This window comes from Falco rusticolus, chromosome 4, assembly GCF_015220075.1.
Source record: "Falco rusticolus isolate bFalRus1 chromosome 4, bFalRus1.pri, whole genome shotgun sequence".
NCBI classification, from domain to species: Eukaryota; Metazoa; Chordata; class Aves; order Falconiformes; family Falconidae; genus Falco; species Falco rusticolus.
In genome coordinates, this window is record NC_051190.1 from 23,245,373 (window position 1) to 23,267,440 (window position 22,068).

General features: G+C 43.3%; 1 long non-coding RNA gene across 29 annotated transcripts in view; it reads right to left on the reverse strand.

Moving 5' to 3' along the window:
• Positions 1-22,068, reverse strand: part of LOC119147883 — a 206,755-nt gene that overhangs the window by 125,538 nt on the left and 59,149 nt on the right. For 25 of the 29 annotated variants that reach the window (XR_005104200.1, XR_005104202.1, XR_005104196.1 and 22 more), the window contains exons 3-4: positions 6,768-6,852; positions 4,564-4,614 (exon numbers count right to left, since the gene is read on the reverse strand). This is a non-coding gene — a long non-coding RNA (uncharacterized LOC119147883). Of the gene's footprint in view, positions 1-4,563; positions 4,615-5,529; positions 5,662-6,767; positions 6,853-7,076; positions 7,090-22,068 lie in introns of those variants that run through there. The other 4 variants (XR_005104197.1, XR_005104195.1, XR_005104188.1 and 1 more) reach the window with 4 other exon arrangements.

Sequence of the window (22,068 nt, forward strand, 5' to 3'; positions counted from 1 at the left end):
AACACTACTTCCTCCTGCTTTTTAACTCACTTGCTAAATGAAACACATCTTTTGCCTTAGGCTTTTCATTTTACCATTATATGCCTGTGCTATGCCTTCACCTTCATTTCTTTTCAAGTGTCTCTGCTCTTGTACCACTTCTTTAGATTTTGAATTCCTAAAGGAGCTCCTCATTCTGCTCTAATGGTTTTAATTGTGTTCCTACCACCCCTGTGCAGGAGGATGCTCAGCTGCTGTGTGTTTATTGGTTCTCTCTCTCAGAACCTGCCCTTTCCCATCCCTCAGACCACCATCCCAAGGGATCCCACCTCCCAGCAACTTGTGTCTGCTGAGGCCACCTTCTCCAGAGCTTATCTAATTTAAATTCCTGCCCAGGCTTCTTCCTTCCCTGCAGCAGCAACCTCTGTCATTTCATAGTCAGTCCCCCCAAAATTTCCCATCTACCTTCAATTCTCCACCAATTCTTCCCCAGCAATCAGAAGGACACCGCGCACAGAGCCTTTCCTCTCCTCCTCTCCTCTCTGTGGTGAGAAACCCTTCGGGCAGCCACAGGGAAGGAGCAGTCACAGTGTCACTCCCTACATGTGCCAGCCCTCAGTGGCCTCAGGCGGCATGGACAGAAGGTGGTATTCAGATTCAGAGATATTCATACCCCACGAATGATGGCAGGGTGGGGTTTTTTGGTCCTAGGATCGTCTCTGTGTAGCAGAAGGCAGATCTGCTGCACAGATCTGCTGGCCTCAGCACCAGCTGTAAGCAATGCACCAGGCATCACCGGGTGGCTTACGCGGGCCGTGGCATGCACCCCCTGCACGGGCTCCTGAGCTGCTCTAGTCCCCCTCTGCCACCCACCTGGGGCTCTTTGGTTTAAGAAGCCCTATGATTAAACCCTCCAGGCAAGGGCATCCACAGCTCTTAAGAGTCAATCCAATGAGTGTGGAAAGGAGAAAACTAGGATAAATGTAAGAGAGAACTTCTGAAAGTCCCAAAGAGTAGCACAGTATTTATTTTCCATTAAAAGTCAATGGCAGGCAAGTACCTAAACACCCTTCATAGCCTGGAGGAATCTCCTTCAGGTTGGATGCCAGTAAATATTTCTGCTCCTTCCCCCTCCGCTGGTATGCTGAGAATAACAACGACAATCAATAAAGATAACTTGAAGCTTTCAGGTAGTAATTCTGAATTACAAGCAGCCAGTTTCTTTTCCAAGCCCTACAAATCCTCTAACAAACAAAAGTTAACCTCCCAGACTCAGGGCTCTGAATGATTTGCTGCTGTTACTCTCCTGCATCCTTTGATCATCTCCCTTCCCTGCATGGGCTGTCAAAGTCAAAGTCTGAGATAAAGAACAATATACTTGAGAGTGATGAAGCAAGAAAAGAAGAAAAAGCACCTTGCAATTAAATATTTTAATAGACATTTTGAAGACTGCTTTGAAAGGATTTAAAATTAATGTTAACAATAGTATGCATCGAAGGGCTCAGGCTGAACAATGCCTATCACTTTTTCTGCTTAAGAATAAAGCATAAAATTAATACCCTGTAATGTTTTATACCAGCACCCCTTTTTACTCTTCTAGGCTAGGCAGACACCTCTGAATAGCTGTGCACAGCATCTCTAAATCCTCCCCCCTCATAATCCTATCAAGCAAACAGTTCCCAACAGCTTTGGTGAACCTTCCTGATGCTGTGCATCTATCTGCAGACGGTCATCTCCTGGGAACATGCCTGACGCCAGCTCCGCACCGCCTTCTTTCAGGTACGAAGGGACATCAGGCATTTGCCTCCTCCCAGCGTGGCACTCCCAACTCATTTTTGATTTAATAAGCTGACAATTAGACAGGGAACCAAAGATAAATGGAGGTAGAGCACAAGGATCGAAGGCAATCCTAGCGCTACACATCACTCAGCACCTTGTGCGCTGCCTCTAGCATGTGATCACAGGGAAGGCTGGATTTATACTGTTGCTTTTCATCAGGTTTCAATGGAGAAGAGTCTCAGCAAGGAGCCCGAGGCCCTGCTTTATGACTGTAAACCCTAAGTTACGACTCCTTACTTGCACAGAATTGCGCATTACTCCTGAAGCAGTCCCAGTGAGGCAGTGAATGTTTTTCCTGGATGCAGATCTACTCGGCCAGTGCCGCTGAGGTCTGTGGATGTCATCAGCACAACCACCTCAAGTCTCTTCAGCTCCTATTTGGCCCCCTTTTTCAGTGTTAATTAACACAGACAGCCCTTCACTGGTTCAAATTCAAAGGTGAATTTCAACAGGCATGAGTGGCTAAGAAGTTACAAACAGTCTTGTCACTGATCAAAAATAAGTATTAAATACAGTTACTCTTGATATTGGTTAGATAGATACAAGTAATGAAATTTTCATCAGTATAAATGCCCAGTTCAGTATACAGCTTTGTTTATAACTTCCCTCTGATTTTCATCTATATCTTTGCTCAAATTTAGGCAAGTGTTCATTACAACTTCTGCGGCAGAGGCATAACATCTGAAAACGTCACGGCTGGCACTGGTACTGGCCGCCATGACTTTCAAACCATGTTGCACCAAGCTGCATGGCTTCTGCAATGTGACCTAAAGCAAAACTCTCACCAGTTCAATACCCCAGGAAAATCTGCCCCAGTGTGGCAAATGGAAGTGGAACACACACCGTGCCACCAGACCATCGCTGTATCTGAGACTAAGCAGACATTCTTTCTATTACAATTGGTGTAAACCCACCTATTTATAATTAAGTTACTGATCCATGCATTGGTGTGAAATGACGCTACAACATAAGTGCAACAATAACCTAGCACAAAATCTTTAAATAAAAATTGTCAAGTGAGAAGATATATATAGAATATATCAAAATTAACAGTATTCATTCATCTTTCAAAACAAGTTGAATGTGCCTGTTCCTTCTGGAAGATCTGTGTAATGCTCATTGAACATTTTATTTTCATTACACTTGAACCTTTCAGCAGAAATAAAATACACAACCAAAGTAGGATGGTTGTTTTGATCAATTTTCAGACAATTATACATTAGAAGAAAAAGGAAATGCATTAAGATTCACACAGACATTAGTACTGTTGACCACTGGGAAGGAAGCAATATAAACTAAGGGTGACGTGTCATCAGAAATGACAGCTCAAGCACAAATATTATTAAACAGATACTGTAGCACAGGCTTATAAGGAAACTAAGAAGTCCTAGAATTTGGGATATTTATACAAAGTTTAGGCAGAGTTTTATAAAATAGCATGCAGGGAGCAAGCTGTTCGAGCCACATGCCACATAAGAGTAAACATAGCAAAATCCTAAGTATTATGACTCATTCCTGAAATGTCACACAGTCTGCATCAAGAGCAGCTGACCTTGAAATCTGAAGTATTTCCTCTTTGAATAAGCCTTACACAAGTTCAGAGTACATTTCCTTAACAGTCATGGAATGCCCAACAAAATATTCTGACCTTGCATACATAGCTTCAAAGAGCTCGGTATTCAGTGAAGCTGGGATGAAACAGATCCTCAAGGTCTCACCCATCTCAAGCTGAAAGTCTGACACTTCACACCAAAAACTACAGCACCCACATTACTTCAGCAGAACCGAACACAGAATTGATTGCATACTCAGCAATGCTGTACATGTATATTTTAAAAAATTCTGCACAAATTCACACGTCCCCATTGCCCTGCCACAACTGTAAAACAGCCCCTTCCTCCAAACTTGTTCAGATGTGAATACAGATGTTTTGTGCTTAGAAAGGATGGACAGTGTTCAGCCTTTTATGCTGACCATACCAGGGATGCTCTGCTTTCAACGGCCCAGCTTCAGGGAACGGATCGCCCAGGCTGACTCGCCTTTAACACCAACTGAACTCCTCTGACAGTTTACAGACCAGCCACACTTAAGACTGTTTCAGCTCCCTCAAAATCCCAGCTCCAATTCCCAAGCAAACAATAGAAAGCACCATCCTTTCCCACATGAGCTGCTCTGAGGGCAATGAAGCTGCTAATGAGCTGAGTGCCGTTAACCCAGCAGGGTGGCACCAGCGCAGGGCACGCAGGTGGGCTGGCTGCTCTAACAGTCCCACACCATCGGCAGCTCAGCATCGGGCCCCAGCAGACCCCACTGTGCAGCTCAACATCCTCCCCACCCCAGCAAGGTGACAGGAATAATGCAACAAATGGGAATATCAATGATCTCAGTACATAAAACTTGTTTGCCTTATCTTACCGGTACACCAGCACTCAACTACATATAGTCGTTCAAATCTCTGTTTGTGCACATTGTTTTCTGCACTTGTGATTCATCAGATATTTGAGCTTCAACTACCCAGTAAGGAAGAAAAAAAAACCAGCTCTCTGGTTCCTCACCTGTATCACATTCTTACTGTCAGGGACCCTGCGCAGTCAAACAGAAGCCAACACTGACAACTCAAAGTCTGGAAGGAATTAATTTCTTTAAAATACAGGGAATATGCCTGAAGATGACCATTCCTGGGTAACGTACAAGTGCTGATCCACCACTGGTGAAGTATTTTGAAAAACAGTTCAACCAACTTACCTGCCTCTCACAAACTGTAGAAACTTCTGGTCATCACTGGCAGCAGGAGACCTAAAAGAGGTTAACAAATTCAATTGTTGAGAAAGCATATTAAATGCATTTTCCATAAGGAATTCTACAGGAAGCCGAATCGGTTGCTGCTTACTGTTCACTGCTTGACATAAATTCCAAACTACTATTTTATGCATCCAGTTCAGAATACTTCTGTGGCTAGGCAGGAGCATGTAGAGAATATCACAGCCATGATAGTCTGAAAAAGTGCTGCTCCTAAAGCAATTCATTATCTCCAATGACTCCAAGCCTTTGTGAACAGATCTAACCTCATAAAGAAACCATTACTCTCAAGTTCCTCAACACATTGTATTTTCAAAATCTTTGCTGACTACACCGTATTTCCTTTTGGATCCTTTAAAGACATCTCATTTATCTTTATTGGATTTTCTTTCACTTGGTTTCAAAGTTAAGCCATGCCAGAGAAGTTAAGCCATAGCAGAGAAGTAATCAGTGCATGAATTCTGAATCTTAAAGAAAGGGTGTCCTATCTTGCTGAAAATGCACAATATTGTGAAGAAAGATGTGCTAAAGAGGTTGCCTCCAAGAGGGCTATCGGTGTATGCTGTCACAGGTGAAAAAGCTGCAAGACTGACTTGCACTTCAGAAATGTGACCCTTAACAAAACCTCATCTCTAAGTTATTAGGCTTTGCCAGGCTCCCGTGACTCATCTCAATAGACAAAGTTTAAAATGAGGAAAACCAGAAGAGTATTTGAAGCATCGGAATTGATAGCTGGTGCCAACAGGAACCATGGTGGTCACTGTTTGACATCAAGACTAGAGGTGACGTCAAAGCTGGGAGAGCAGAGCATGGAATCACAACTGGAATTAGAGCTCCAGATGTTGGCCACTCCAGACCCTACGGTATTTAGGTAACATGGAGATTAAAAGAGAAAAAAAATTAAGTTTTTACCTTTTTGTCTCCCAGATTGTTTTGGTACTTTTCAGCAGGGAGAAGACAAAGACACTGGTTGCAGTAACCAAGGGATAGTGTAGTTACTCCAGAAGAAGTCAGCCATGACCTCATGATACTGTTGAGTTACTCCTCATTTTACCACCATGGAAGAAATTAAAGTCAACCACATCGTAGTTGTGTCAGATTTTACACCTTGCTTACTTTTTTTATGGCCAAGTATACATTTATTTATTTATTACAGAATTTAACTGTATCTGATGAAGTAAAAACACACAATTATTTTTTTAAAACTGAATTACTATTAGGAAATTAATGTTAGCACATTTGGAGTCCAAATGAAAAGGTATGTCACTGAACTGTGCGCTTCACGAACAGAATGTTGTCTTCACATTTCAAATACAGGAAAATACACAAGCACACATGTAAGGAAGCAGTGTCCAACTCCCAGAATCACAGCATGCACATACACTAGTTTGGAGTAAACCATAAGTTAAAAAAGACAAAGGCAGCCCCCCTCCTCACTGGATAATAATAAACAAGACAATGACAGACTTTTAATCAATATTGATAAGCACAAATACATTATTTTGATTAATGTTCAGGGCCTTTGCTGTTAAATCATTATAAAGTTTCCTACTAGGAGGTGAACATAATCTAGTCTAGCCATAAATCAGAAAATGATTTTTTCTTTTAGATCTTTCTCGTCAAATGGATTAATATAATAATAACAAACTACTCAGAAGTGTGACATAAGGACATCGTCTAAACAAAAAGGTGATGTTCAAGTTCTCTTTGATATTACAATGCCTTTCACAAGGTGTTGTACCTTCCCTGACAGTTAGCCAGCTGGTTAATTTGATATCACAGTAAAACCCCTGACTCACTGCAAATAAAGGCAAGATACAATTGCAGTACACTTGGGTTTAATTTTTCTCTAAACGACCTCAGCAGTGGATCCACAGGAACCTTGCCAGGTTCCCTTCCAGCCACATGACCCCGTTTGATGCTCTGGCATCAATACCTGTATGCTTTCAGGGCACAACGGTTTAAAATGCTTTTGTTTGACTGAACCAATTTTACAAGGGTCAAGCTCACAGGGCAAGGTCTAATTAAATCCTAGCATATCATCGCAATCTCAAATCCTACATACCTAACATCACTCTCCAAACCGCCATCAGTTACTTGCCCATTGTTGTTAACACTCTGTCATTACACCCTCCTTCAGATTTACTTACGCGCATGGACACGGGACTTTGATCCAGCCTGAGGTCTACAGAGCTTTGTGGAAGACTCCGAGTGAAGCCAAGCAGGATCCAACACCTTAAAAAAGCACAAGCCATTTTTTACCATCACTCTTTTCTTCTCATGCTTTTCCTCTACTCAGTACTGCCTGCCATGTCCTGTGCAATTTTGGATGCAGTCCTACAACAAGATTCATCTCCACCTTTGCCTCATCTCACAACTCACTGTAAGTGACCTCCTGTAGCTGCTGCTGCAAACACCCCCCTTCAACTGCAGGAAGCACAAAACCCAGAGTCATCAACCTCTGAATCCTACCCACAACTCCTTGTATGAGTAACATAAACTGACTCTGCCTAAAGAATCTACCATGCACAAGAGAAAATGGATTTGGTTGTGCTAAATCAAGTATTAGTATTGCTTGTGCGTCTCCACTGTTAGTGTGGATACAGATTTGCAGGGCAGTGAATCAAATGCAGCTGGGAAATCACCCATGTTTTGCATTTTGATCTGCAAACAAGCTGTAGCTCATGACTCCACACTGCCATTCTCACTGCTGAATCAGATTCATCAGAGGAACAACTGGTACGTGCTGGTTGCTCCCCGCTCTCCCTCCATTGTAAATCTCTTCAGTGAATTACGGGAGACTTCACTTTTAAAGGAGCCAATTAGAAAATATGGACGTTCAAGGTAGACTAGGGCCATTTACCTAAAACTGATGAAAGACTGGGGCAAATAACTCCTCCATCACTTGTCCCAGGGGTGCAAACATAAACACTGCCAAAATGTTTGTTTTTACTTCTACCACTAGATTAAAATAACATTGCTCATAAACAGCACTTTAGAGAATATGGGTTCAGTTGCAGGGATTTGAATCTTCCATGATATACAGAATTATTTGACGTTTATTGAGTTTCAAATATGATATGGTAAAAGGGGAAAAAAAGTGGTAGAACTTCCATTAAATGAGTTACATGTGCAGTGGCTTTAACACAAAACTGCAAAAATCACACAGCTGCTCCACATGCTGCTTTGTAGAGCACACTCTAACCTGTACTATGGCACTCCAAGAAAAAAAAGAAAATGGACCAAAACTAAAAATGAACAAAAATCCCAAAAGGAGAAATGTCACCACCCTGTATTGTAATGCCTTTTAGAGCATCTCCTTGATGACTCACACACTGCAGCAGCTCTTTTGATTCTATCATATTCATTTGCAAAGCCTTCTAATCTCAGTTATCCTTGTAAATCAGAATAGCCAGCATAACTTCACTGAAATTACAGGGTAACTGCAGGTAACTGGCTGCAGCTGAAGGATCTGGCTGTAGGTTTCCTTCCCGATTGTTTGTCTTATCTCCTACCTGTGATCTGCTTGTGAGCTATGAACCCATCTCATGCTACACACAGCTGCAATTTTTTATAACTGATACTGGACTTTGCTGTCACAGTTTCCATTTACACTTTGTTATCAGCAAGAAAGAGATCAAGGATGTCTTCTTCCTTGACCAGCATCTCAATTTTCCAGATTACAAAACTGAAGAACTCACGTTGCCCTGGTTTCAAGTAGAACTGGGCAAGGAAAAGATACTTTGGAATCATTGATCATTCTGAGAAGTGTTAAAACAAAAAAGAAAAAAGCCTAACTAAAAGAAATGTTAACATACTGATGAATCAAAGAGATCAAATACCTCGTTTGGGCTAAATTATTTTTTTCTCTTGGCAACGTTCAGTCTTACGCCTATCAATGTAACACCATATATTCTTTTCAGGAGAAGATGGCAATTAAAAATTCTAAAGATGACATCAAAAAAATCTAAGGAAAATAATATAGTTTTAAAGCATCCATGCTGTATAACTCAAAATGAATGTACTTTTCAAATAGTGCTGGGATTAAATTCATAATTTTGTTGAAAAACTTTTGTGCAAAAATGTTCTCCAGTTCCAAAATGAAATATTAGAACAAATACTAACAAGAAGTTCTCCAATCCTAACTTCTAACATACTCCTTTAATGACATCTTTTCCTTCCTGATATCCTTAGGAATTTCACTTCCACGTATTTAAATGGCTAAGTTGGGGCTCCTTGAATATGATCTTGATCCAAACTGGAAGGCATGCAGAGGAAACAGCTCCCACCAGGAACTCTGGTTCTGTTTCAAAACCATATTTTACTTTTCAGCCAACATATTTCATACTTGCACTCTTTCATCAAGGGCTTGGTTCACTAGCCAGCATATCTCCGGTGGGAGAGGAACAGTTTGGCAGCATCTCACCAAGACAAAAGCCAGGTAAGCCGTGATAGCATGGTGCTTGAGGTCTACAGCAGCCTATTTAAAGGGCATAGGAAATTTTAGAAAATGAGGAAGATAAAACCCAAGAATGCAGTTATTAGCCAGGCTACGTGGGGACATCCCACAGAGACAAGCTGCAATAAAATAATGTTCATTGTGTTTATCACTGTTTGGCTTAACACCAGGGAAATCCATGAGAAGGCTGTAGCCAGGAGCAAGAACATGGGCACCACGCTTCCCAGCTTCTACCCGCCTTTTGTTCCTGGTGACCTGTTTCCAAAGAAATCAGTATCTGCTCAGTTTTAAAAAAATATATAAAATAAAATAAAAAAATAAAATCAGGGAAGTGGTTACTCAGGAAGAAAAGAAACCCAAACATGCCCAACAACTGCAGGAAATACAAACTGGATAGAAGCTCAAATAACATGTATTTGATTCAGTTCTTGCTTAAGTGAAACTGAGAGAAGGCAGCTCTAGCATGCCAGAAAACACACATTCATCCTTGCTGCTGCAGCAAATGCAAATTGTTATGAAACAGCTTATGAATTCCTTGGGAACTGGCTGACCTCCCCAGAAAACGAAGCTATTGATTTGCACCAGCCAAGACTCCGCTCTAGTAGTTTTGCACTGACTTCTGCAAGGAGCGGGCCAGGCTCTGAAATCAAGCTGCTTTTGATTGACCTAAGTTCACCTGGTTCGGATACCGCACACGGACTCCATTCTGAATCTCAAACACCAGCCCACTGTTTTACAGATATTAAAGAGCTAGCATTAAAATTGCTTTAAAAAACAAAATTTAGCAAGACCAGAAGGAAAATGCCGATATGTATCTCTCAGTCACTACTGAGTTAATCTTGGGTTTAAAGCACCATTTAAGCTGTCTGGGGGAAATAATTGAGAGGAAATCTGTTTTAAGTACTGCACTTTGATTTTATCTAAGAATACAGATAATCAATCTCTGGTCTGAAAGCTGTGGATTACAAAATGTACCAGAGCAAACAGGAGTTGTATTGGTTCAGAAATACACATGAAGGGGCAAGAGTACAGATGACCTTGTGGTGGGTGGATGGATGGCAGCGAGGCAGGAAAGGCTGCTGGCACCGTTCTTTGATTATCCAACGCACCTTCCCAAGGAGACATACCAGCTTCCAAAACGCCACCCAGCCACCTCTGGTGCTGAACCCAAGGGGATGGGCTGAGGTTGCCAAGAAAAGAGAGGCTGGTGGCCACTGCCAGGAGACAGCTATGTACCACCTGGAAGGGCACAGCAGGAAGGACAGCAGTGGCCCTCCACCTGTGCAGGAAGGCTTGCTGACATGGTGTTTTCCAGTAAGCGATACAGGAGTAATGCTCCATCACAGCCTTCAGACCAGACTCAGACTCACACTACTCAACTCGTCTCCCTCTCCCAAAAGCTACTTACAAACCTAGGCAAATCAGGGGTTTGGGGTTTTTTGGGGATTTTGTTGTTGGGTGGTTTTTTTGGTTTTATTTTTGCGTGGGGTTTGTTTTGGTTTTTCTTCCTCCTTTCCCGCCTGTTCCATGTAGATATTTTGGCCAGGTTCATCACCAAAGTATTTGACCTTCCTCATAAAGCTTCAGAGAACATCTCACATACAAAAGCCATGCCCAGTTCAAAACAGACATTGTGAAACGCAGCCTGAAAAAAGATCAGAATAGGGAAGTGGGCACCCAGTATGTATTCAGTGTGGTTCTGATGTTGCTGCTGCCCTTCAACAAATGGTGCTGAACTCCCACCTTTGTCACCTACACACTATGCTGTCTCTCTGTGCATACTCCTTGACACATATTTCAAAACAGAAGATAAAGCAAAACTAAGTGTCTCTTAGAAAATAGATTGTCTCCTCAAAGCATTCTCATGCCTTTTTATCATGAGAAGGATGAAGTGACAAGGTGTGCAATGAAATGTTTTGAGTTTCCACACTCAGAGCATCTTTCCCACAGCATACAATTGATTATTACTGCACTGCAAACATTCACACAAGAATGACCACATGAAAGATCCTCCTGTGAGGAGCACCATGCAGGTGTATGACAGAAGTAGGACTAATGTCCCCAAGACTGATGTGCCACCAACACACAACACCCCAGGCACCTCTCTCATGGTTGCTTTGTGAGACACCCCTCTCCAAGCAGCTTGGGGCTGTCCACCACCCACGCAGGCCAGCCATCATCACCTGTGCTGGTTTTCCCACTCAGATCCACAGGCTCAGAAGGAGGGATACTGGTGCTGTACGACTGCACCAGGGCAAAGCACTCCAACTGCTTTTGTGAACACACTTGTACAAAGACAGACTCTCTCATTACAATGCTTTTGTGACCGAGCAGAATACAGAACATCTCAAGTTGGAAGGGACCCATAAGGATCACCGAGATATGCAGACATAATTACATACAACCCCCTTTCCTCTCTCCCCTGCTCCTGCTTCCCCTAAGGCCAGTTCCAATGGTGCAAAGTTGTAGTCAAAGCTCTGTGCCAAGGTACAAACTGGGGAGTGCTGTTTTCCAGCAACACACTGATGCTCCACTCCTGCTCTCATGCCTCCCACCTTCTTCAGGTGCTGGTTGCCACCATCTATTGCAGCCAGCATGGGAAACACTCCCACACCCCACGAAGGGCACACGGCAAAACCACAACTGGCTCTAGGAGATTTTATTCTATCACGTACACATGTACACACTTCACACACACTGTGGCATATGATAAACTATTTGTGTACTTTAGCACTCAAATCTGTCTAATATTAAAAAGGCTTTTGAAAATCCTTCCCCTCAAAAAATTTTCTAAGCCACAGGGGGTGGGGTGGTGTTTGTGAAATAGCTTTTTCCTTCCTTTTCAATGTAATACAATATGTTATTCAAAAGCCAAAGAGTTGTCAGTTTTTATGTTATGATAATCTTCTCAAGCATCCAATTTTATTCTGCTTTTTCCCCCTCTGTGCCGCCACTCACATTCTAGCCTGTCACAAAAGAAAATGTCTGAATACATTAATTACAACTTGTTAGACTTCCATATAGTTAATGCTATTGAGGAAATCAAATCACTTGGAAAATAACTAAAAGAGAAACAGTTGCTGGTATTGCAGAATTTTTATGCATTGCGCTTCAGAGCTGGAGCTTTGCAAGACAACAAAAATTATTATTATAGAGAATGAGAAAAATCAAATACAACTTGATCCTCTACCCTTGGAATGTTTTCTGAATGCATTACAATATATATTTTCTATTCTGGTAAAAGCAGTTGAACTCTTTTCACATATTACCTTCTTTCATGGTGTAATTACAAATGCCAGTTCTGAAATTATAGTATAAAAACTTTCTGAAGCTAGGAAGAGATCCAATTCTCAGTCCCCACTCACACAAACATCACAGTCGACAATGACTGTTCCTTTAACGTGAATAAAAGATAATTATATTGGATCTGAGCAGACAAACAAGTTACCTTGGGATTAGTAAAGGGAGATATTCATATGGTTGCCCTCAGTAAGGCTGGTCAGCCTGACTCCTAGGGCTTTGCAGGGCAGCAGAGCTAGGTTTTTAACTGTATAAGTCACACAGAATTCAGCATACATATAATTGTTAGGGTTATAAATGAAGAATTCATTTCTGTAATCAGAGACCCTAAAATAACTGCAATAACTTGGATCATTGTTCAGCACAAGATACTTCAAGGACTGCCTACCCATCAGATTGCCATGGGAGTACAAACTAGCTAACACCAGTTTTGTATGTGGTTCACAGAGAGAGGCAGCTCTGCAGAAAACCCAACAAGCACATCCTTGGAAGACTGTGCTGCCAACGAAGTGTGATTTCACTGAACAAAGGAAACATTATCAGGCTTATGCAAAAGCCTTACGCACAGCAGCAGGTAAATGCTTCACAAATTTAAGCTCTCTTATCTTCCTACCTTAAAGACACTGAATTATTCTTACATTTAATTTCTCTTACTTAAGTCATAGTAATGGGAAAAAAGTGAAATCTTTCTAGCTTTGAAGAAGTTATCTGAACAGGCAAGACAAAAACAAAAACACCTTTGGATGATGATGATGATGATCTTGTCCACTTTCTCACAGAGGTTAAGATTTTGTTAGTCAGCCCTGTTGAGAGATGCACCCTAAAAATCTGGAAAAATAAGATACTTGTGCATTGATGTTAACAATACTGCTAACTGTGCCACATCGCCGCTAGAGCCCACAAATTGCAAGTATATTCCAGTGAACATTCTGCTACCAGGTGTTAAATATTTAACTTTTCATTGAAATGCCATTGGATGTGAGACATTTTTAAGTCACATATAGTCTTCATAAACTCCACAGTTCCGGTACAATCCAAGTAAAAGGTTAAAATGCTCCATCCATCCCACAAGAGGGAAGAGCACTTGGTATAAGCACCCCCCGAACTGCAGCAGGGCTCACCCTCCTGGCAGCAGCAGGCTGGCACCTGAGCCCTGCTGCCTGGCACGGGGGGCACTGCCAACCTTCACCCAGGCCTTGCCGCCAGCCACAGTGCTCAGACCCTCGCCTTCAAACGGATATGTTAGAGAACAAACCCAGCAGTTCTATAGTTTCCTTAAACCATCACCTGCAATTCAGCTCCCAACATTCAAATCTCCTTTAATACTTTGCTTCTCATTTTGATAAAAATGGACCAAAGTTGAGTTTATGGGTTTCTTTACACATAAGGTTCACACACTGCTGGATTAAGAAATAACTGTCCTGCACACACAAAAAAATACTTCTCTTGAGGACTATGCTTGAGTTTCTCTTCAGTAGTGCCCAAGTGGAAGAAAAAAAGAGTCTAGGGAAGTGCTCAAGCTCAATTTGCTCTTCGCAGCAAAATGTTTGAGAAGACTTAGAAAGAAATTCAATAAATATTCCTTGCCCTTAGAAGAGAACAACTTGACACTGTGAAGTCTTCTGTTTACACAGCAAGTAAGTGCCTTTGAAATCCACAGAACCAAGTGCTCAGGCAGAAAAAACCTGCAGATCATTTCTTTTTACAGGTGAGAACACTCAGGTTGTGTATTTGAACCCGTGCCAGAGCAGGTGTGATCATTCACAGCCCAAAGGCTCTGACCCATGAGCTCCAGTGAGCCAAGCCTTGGTGGTCTGCAAGAGCACAGTCCTCAGATGCCTGTCCCCATTCAAAATCACCTGTGGGGTGGCAAAATGGGAGGAGTGGGCACAAGTCAAGTTGTTTTGGTCTTGCACAACAATACCTGGCTGACAGAGGGCCATGGAAGAGAGCTGAAACTGCCCCAGCAGGAATCACCAGAGCTTACATAAGCTTTAAGAAGCCTACACCTTTTTAAGTGATTACAGACTGAAAACCTCCACTTCAGAGCGCTCACCCTGGCTGACAAATATTTCTGAAACACACAGAGTCCTTCGCCCGCCTGAGGCTGATACCTCCCTCCTTTTTGCTACAAGGCAGCAGTGAGGAACACTGAGACCGAGGCACGGTACTGACAGGGGCTGTGTGGTCAGTGCCGTGGGTGTGCTGTGCTGGTGGGACTGGTGGAGCTGGAGCTAGGTGGGCTTGTGGGCTGATGCCATGCCCAAGCGCTCCATGCAGCCAGGGTGAGCCCCAGCCATGCTCCAGCAGCCTGTTGGGTGTTTCCTGCAGATGAACGTTCTCGGAGGAGCCCTTGGGACAGAACCAACAGCGCAGAGACAATCCTAACGTCCTTCCACCAAAGTGCCCTTCCAGTGACAGCTTGCTCTCTCCTAACCGTAGCACTGCTATACTGAGGACTCCGCACCTTCTTCCTCACTCCTGTCTCTATTACAGCACAGCCATCTCAGGACGATGAGAAACAAAAGCAGAATAATAATGAAGTGGAGAGCAGTTTCTCAGAATCCTGCTAGATCTGGGAGGTCCGTCATGCAGTTGTTATTATGTAAAGAACAAAGACACAACTGGCTTCAAAGCCAAAAGTCTTTACTGAATAACTCACAAGCCAAGAACTTGCCAAAAGTCACCTAACAGGTCAATGACACAACCAAGGAGAAGCACTCAACTCTGCAAGAAAAATTACTTACTGTAAATGTACAGAAAGGTTAACTGTAACCCAGATGAGATTTATCGGAAACATTAGCAGCTGCAAGAATTAAACAAGGAAACGACTCTCCATTACTAGTGCCCAATCCTTCACTGTGATCAAGAGCACTGCTCCTGGTGAACTAGGGGGGAGGGGGGGAGATTACCGAGTAAACTGGCACCAAAACATATTGCCCAATTTAACCGAACAGATGTCAAATAGCCATTAGCATTACAATGATTAGTAAACTGAAATTACATCTTATAGGTTTAGTGCCTTAGATTAAGCGTTAACCTGTCTTAATTAAATTGCATCTCAGTAATTGATTTCACAGCACTGAACTGTAAATAACAAATTGCAGATGATCTGGTTTTTTATCTAGCAAGATAATGTAAATCAGCCTTTACACATTGCATTACCTCCTTGTCTCTCTCACTTCTGATGAGGCTTGCTCACTCTGCTTCTTTTACCTAGACACACAACCTTCTCTGACTTTACAAGTACTTTAATCACTGCTGATGTTTTTCTTATTGAACTGATGAAAGTCATAGCTGGTTGTCTGTAGGGTAGGCAGGAGCCAACGTCTGATCTCTGTATCTGATGTCTTCTCCCCCCTGTAGAGTTTCTTTCCATGTGCAGAACAAAATGTGTCACACAAACATGGCTTGCACAGCCATGTAGCTACTGTGTGTGCACAATACAATGGGACTGGGGCAGTGAACCAGCCTATGGCAAAGTAATGACTATAGCACATGGACTTCCCCTAGCTACTCCTACACTGTGTAACAGCTTCCATTTAAGTAGAATAACAACATAATTATTATAACAGTTTCTTTTTCTTTTGACGACACTGTTCAATATAAACAAATACATTCAATGAGAGCAATCAGGGTAAGCAAATTCTTACAATTAAGTTACAATTAAGTAACTCAATGCAAATTCAACTTCTTCCTTACACAAGTGACTAACAGATGGCCTTTGCATCAATTACATCCTTTTGAAATAAGGATCAAGAGCAAAATCAGAAGCTTGGGGCTAGAGGGCAAGGAGGTATGAATGGCAGGATGAACTGCTCTCAGTCTGGATGTCAAAGTTAAATAGTTGCAGACCATCAAAGAATCACCTGCCTTCCATCAGCATGAAAGCATGAAATGAGGGTGGAAGAAGGGCCAATTGAAAAAAAAAGTTAGGAGCTATGATGAGTAAGGGGTCTTGGGAAGCTGAAGGACAAACAGGAATTAAAGTATTAGTACAGCTGCTGAATGTCAAAGTATCAAGCATTACACCAAAGATCGTCAGGAGTTACCTTCATCACTTGATAGTGATTCAAAGGAAAGGAAGGCCTGTCTGCCTTCTAAAGGTGGCCAAGGACACCCTCTCGACAGAGAATCAGACTTGTTTGTTCATTCGATGCTCACCTTATTCTGCTTTCCCCTTTCCTGAATTGTGCAGCCATAAGCATCTGAGATGAAAATAGAACATGAGGTCGAGCTGCAGAAGATGAAGAGGACCATAAGGACAAATGGCCCAGAGAAGCCTGGAAATCAAAAACTATGGTATGTTGTATACAGCACACCAAAGGTCTCAGTGGGTACTGCAGAGACACCCCCACCCAGCTCTGCTTCCAACCCTGCCATTCCTCTAAGAAATGTGGTGTACATGGGTTGCAGGCACTACACTGATGGTACATTTGATCATAACTTAGAGCTTGAAATTCAGTGATTCTAGAACCAATTTTAAGCAACACATCACATTTCAGGTTAGATTTTTTTTAAAAAGTCAAAAACTATCAAGCAGCTTTTAAGTCCCTCGTACAGCTATTTTATTCTATCTGCTACAGCTTTTCTGAAGCATCGCCTTCATCAAACATGAACCACTTTAGTCACTACAGAGCTTACAGCTGTGTCTCATAACCAGGAGGGCCAGGCATCTGCATTCATAATTGCTTGTTCAAGTATGATTAAGATAGATTGGACTGATTTGGTCTAATGTGACTACTAGCCCTTCATACCAGATGTGTTGTAAAGTGTCACAGACACAATCATTAGACTGTGACTCAGAGGGCTTAGCAGACATTACCCAAGCCCAGCAAGCTGTATCACTGAAAAGATGATGACCCTGACAAGTAACTTCTGCCTTTAAAAGATGATAGCTGCTGCACAAATAATTTTCAGTAGGGTTACAGAATCCAAACAGCAGTCAGCTTGACCGTTACAGCCCAGCACACAAGCTTCTTTCAGTATATTCACTTCCATATGTCACCCTGCATTCATTGCAAAAACGCCAAATCGCATCAGCCAGTCTTCTTGCTCACGCTGTGAAGCGGTACGCTGTTCAGAGGAGGTGGTGCAAAGCTGCATGGAGCCATCTTTTGCACCAACCTGACCTTGAGATGATCTTAATTACCCTGGGGGGAAGGGTGAATTAAGAAAGGTGAAAGAGTAATTTCACACCAGCTGTTGACAGTACCTGAAGATGACAGGAGGATACGAGTAGCCTGGCCACACATGCTCCACATTAGGACTAAGGCAATGCAGTCAAAAGGCCTGACCAAAGGACCAGTAGCCTGAAGGGAAAGGGGTGGTAGCTGCGGCTGGAAAGGAACAAGTAGAGATGCGCCCAAGTACAGATTCAGGATGCAGTCTGGCTCATGGTAATTAAGGAAATGTAATCAAATAAAACAATGAAACCTTCTGAAGGGGGTCCAGCGGAAAGCTAGAAAGATGATGATGGGACTGAGGCATGTCCCTGCTGAGAAAAGGCTTAGAGAGCCGGGTCTGTTCAGCTGGAGAAGGGAAGGCTGAGGGGGGACCTTGTCGGTACACGCAAACACTTAAGGGCGAGCACCAAGAGGACAGGGCCAGGCTCTTTTCAGCGGTGCCCAGCGACAGGGCACGGGGCAATGGCACAAACTGCAGCACAAGAAGTTGCTTCTGAATAAGAGGAAGAACTGCTTTCCCTCGAGGCGGGCAGAGCGCCGGCACAGGCTGCCCAGAGGTGCTGGAGTCTCTGGAGACATCCCGAAGCCAGCGCTGCGCAGCCTGCCTGGGAGAGCCTGCTCCGGCACGGGCTGGGCTGCGCCATCGGCGGGGCTCCCGCCCAGCCCCCACCGTGCTGCGACTCTGTGACCCCCCTTTTCAGCCTTCACTGGGCTTGGAGTTGTGTGTCTAACTAAACTACCCATTTACTAGAGAAAGGCCTAGAAGAGAAACTCTGCCTCTGCAGAAGCCCAGGACACAGCACCCACAGGCGGTGTGGCTGGGACGCCTGAACACAGGACACGTACAAAGCCCTTTCCCTGCAAACAGCCCTGGTCACTCTGCAGACCCTTGTCACCAGGCTGCTGGCAGGACCACGCTCCTGCCACTCGCTCAGGCCACGTAGCCGTTTTTGGATCTTTCCTCACATTATTTCTGCTGGTTTTCTCCTGCAGCTTTTCTGTCCCACTCACTTTCACAGATGCACTGACCAGCAAAGCCCCTTTGCCCCAAGGGCACCATCTCCTTTCTTGAGTGGGCTGTACTTTGGTGAAGGTTTACCTGATCTTCACATTTTTCCTCCAGAGAAGCTGTCAGCCCTAGTACAGTTTAATGCAATCCATAACAACAGGTTGGAAAAATTGGTTAAAACACATTTTTACACTGTCTGCTTTGGTGCTGTCACCTGACAGGAGTATTTGTGAGATCCACTTATGCAAATGACCCCTTCTGCATCTGACCAAACCACTCTGCAAAAGCAGCTTACAACTGAAGTGCAAGCTGAAAGATGTACTGTGGGGGAAATGCATTTTTGCTGGGAGAATTGTGGCACTTTGAAAACATCTCATATGCCTACATTTGGCATGCAACTCATATCACTAAGTTTTATTTCTGAAAAGGTATTCTTCTAATGAGCAGTGTCAGGCAACCTTAGCAAGAGGTAATACTACCAGAGCTGCCATCTAATCTCCATGATAACACAGATATGCACTAACTGCATTAACCAAGAATATGAACTTAGAAAAACACAGTAATTATTCATATGCTATTAGTGTTCCTTTTCCCTGCAGCATAAGACTCCAAGCTAAGTCTCAGAATCTCATTTTTCTACACGTGCAAGTAACAGGAGCAGAATCTAGCAAATTGTTGCAAAAAGCACCTCTGTGGAGAAGACAGCACAAACAAAACTCCATTAGCAGCCCTTGAACCACATTCTCCTCATAATGCAAGAACAGTAAAAAGTACCTCCTGTCACAGACTGTTACAGAAAACAAGACATCATTTTCTTTTCTGTTCTTTCCCTTAAATGATTTACAGCTGCATTATTCCAAATCTTTACATTGTTTTTACTCTTGAACTTGTACTGAATTCCTCAAAAGTGGCGTATTTTCAGCAGCTGGCTATCACACACCACCATAATGATTCACACTCAGGATGAGATAAAACAAGATAACTGATAGGGGTCAGAATATTAGACTAAGATGCTGCAGGGATCCCCCCCACTACAAACTAGAATCTAGCACCAAGTCCTGCTGTCTGGATGCTCCCCCTCTGGTGCTACCTGGATCCCACATCATTTTTTGGTTTTATCATACGAGTCACATCGTATCTGTACAGTTTGTCAGCAACTGTATTCAGCGGGGGGGGGGGCTTCCCTCTTCTCCCAGTTATGCAATGGAACTCAGAGACCGTTTCCCCTCTTCACCTGCTTTACCAAGCAGGCCCTGTACCCCATGCAGCACTGCAGTTTGGGGAGGGAGGTGCTGAGGAAATTAGGGAAAGAAAGCAGTAAAGATAAGAATCAGATCCGAAGACTGGTCACTGCTTGCCAAGACCTGCCCTGTGTGATAGCTGAAGCATGAGCTGGTGGCACAACCTGGCCCGCGTGGGTGCAGCAGGACTTGGTCTATCACTGCCATGCTTCTAGGAAACACCAGGTTCTTTTCATGCTCTCTCTTGTGCTCCGCTTTTGTTTCTCTTGGTCGAATAGTGAAGAGGGCTGTTGGAAGACCATCTCCATACTACAGTTGATCCTTAGACAGAATCTTCCTTCAGAAAATGAAGGGGCTTTCCAAGCTACTTAATGACTGATTTCCTGTGCACCACTGTACAACATTTCTCCACACACCAGCCTCTTTACACCCCACAGAGATCTTCCATATATAAAGACAGGACCAGGCTCATTCCCAAATCAAGCATGCATGGTCAGACACAGCTGCCCACAAGGTGAAAAGGTCAGTGGGAGGAGAAGATACTGTGATCTTAGCTTCACCTGGCATGTCAGTGAAACACCAAAGAGGTAGCCACTGAGAAACAGCTCCATGACACTTTGAGATTATACCCTGCGATGAGCTACTCAGCCTCAGGAGTAGCAAGGCTCAACTATTTGCTTACAGTTGCGGAGTGCTGCGTTTGCCTTGTTATATTATCATAAGCATGATTAATGACTGTAAAGAATAAGCAACTGGTAATCTACTTAAGAAGAAAACAGAGATCTTTGATTCTTACTATCAGTTAGGTTGCTGGGTTGTGACTGCTTCTGTCCTGCAGGTTATTTCTAGGGCGCTTCTCCTGGATCCTGTCCTAAATCCCTTTTATGTGTTTTTAGTAGAATCAGTCCTCTTACCCCTGGGCCCCAGTATGCAAACTGAGTATTACACTTTGCTCAGCGACGGCATACTACTACCTAAAATTACTCCTGTTACACAATAAAGTGATGTACAAACTGATGTGAATTTCTGTTTTAATAGACTTCCATTGTCTAATGTCCATGTTAATAAAATATTTAAAAGTCACTTCCACTGTGCTGGTGCTGCAGGAAAACAAAAGGTGTGCACACAAGGGAGATCTCCATGCCCACATGCCATTACTACCGATTAAAAACACCAAGCTTACCTTCCCTCGGCCACCTTCAATCATTAAGTGGCTGTAACTTTCCTGTTTGCTTCAAAGAACACAGGTTTTGGACCTTGTTCTCAAAGGTGAAAATTTAGAAGCTGCTGAGCAGCGGTGAGCACACTGTACACTGGCTTCCCTGGGTGCGGATTACGATTTTATTAGCTCTGAGATGGCAAGGCCTGGTTATTTATACTGTCTGCGCAGCTCCTCTTAGCAATTAGGATTCTTCCCCAGCATAAATGTCTTTATCATCCCGCATTTCCCAACTGAGTACATGCACACAGCTCTGCATTGTTTATTCTGCTCTGAACTTTTGTACCATTATATTTTGTCCCACAATACACATTTCTTGTTATTTCTAATGAGTAAACATGGAATACAGCTTCTTGTAGAACAAACAAGGGCTGATCCTCAGGTGATGTGAGGCTAAATTCACTGACTACACCCATTTATATCCACTGACAATCTAGCAGATAACGCTGCAATGCCTTGTTCATCTTGGGTCTGATTCAGAGACCAGAGTTGATGGTGAGTCTCTTGAGTATTTAAAGGATGTGTATCTAGTACTAACAGTTTCAGTAGAAGGCTCAGGAGAGCAGAACAGTAATTGGGGAGCTGCCTGGGACAGCATAAAGCTTGACAACAGGTCTCGGATTAGACAGCGCAAGCCCCAGAGGACAATTTGAAAATAAAAATCAGCAGGTAACCCACAGTGTGGCTGGGCTGGGGGACTACTATGAGTGTGCAAATGTCACATCTCCAGCACCCCTCCATCCTCAGCCCCATTCCCAACAAAGCATTGGGGTCTACTAAGGAAAGACAGGAGTTCTGGTAACCCTGTACAGCAAAGCTCCATTCAGATTTGGAACTGGGAGTCAAAATAAGAAGTTAATTTTTAGTTGTGCACAGTGACACCATGACAGGTGTGCGAGGCCAGGCGCACCAATGTGGAAGGGCGGTGAACAGTGCTGGCAGCCAGCTCCTCGCCCACGGGGGAAAGGCCAGAAGCAGCGGGGCAGGCAGCTGCAGGGAGGGAAGGGGCTGGAGGGGCACACCAGGGAGTTTCTACT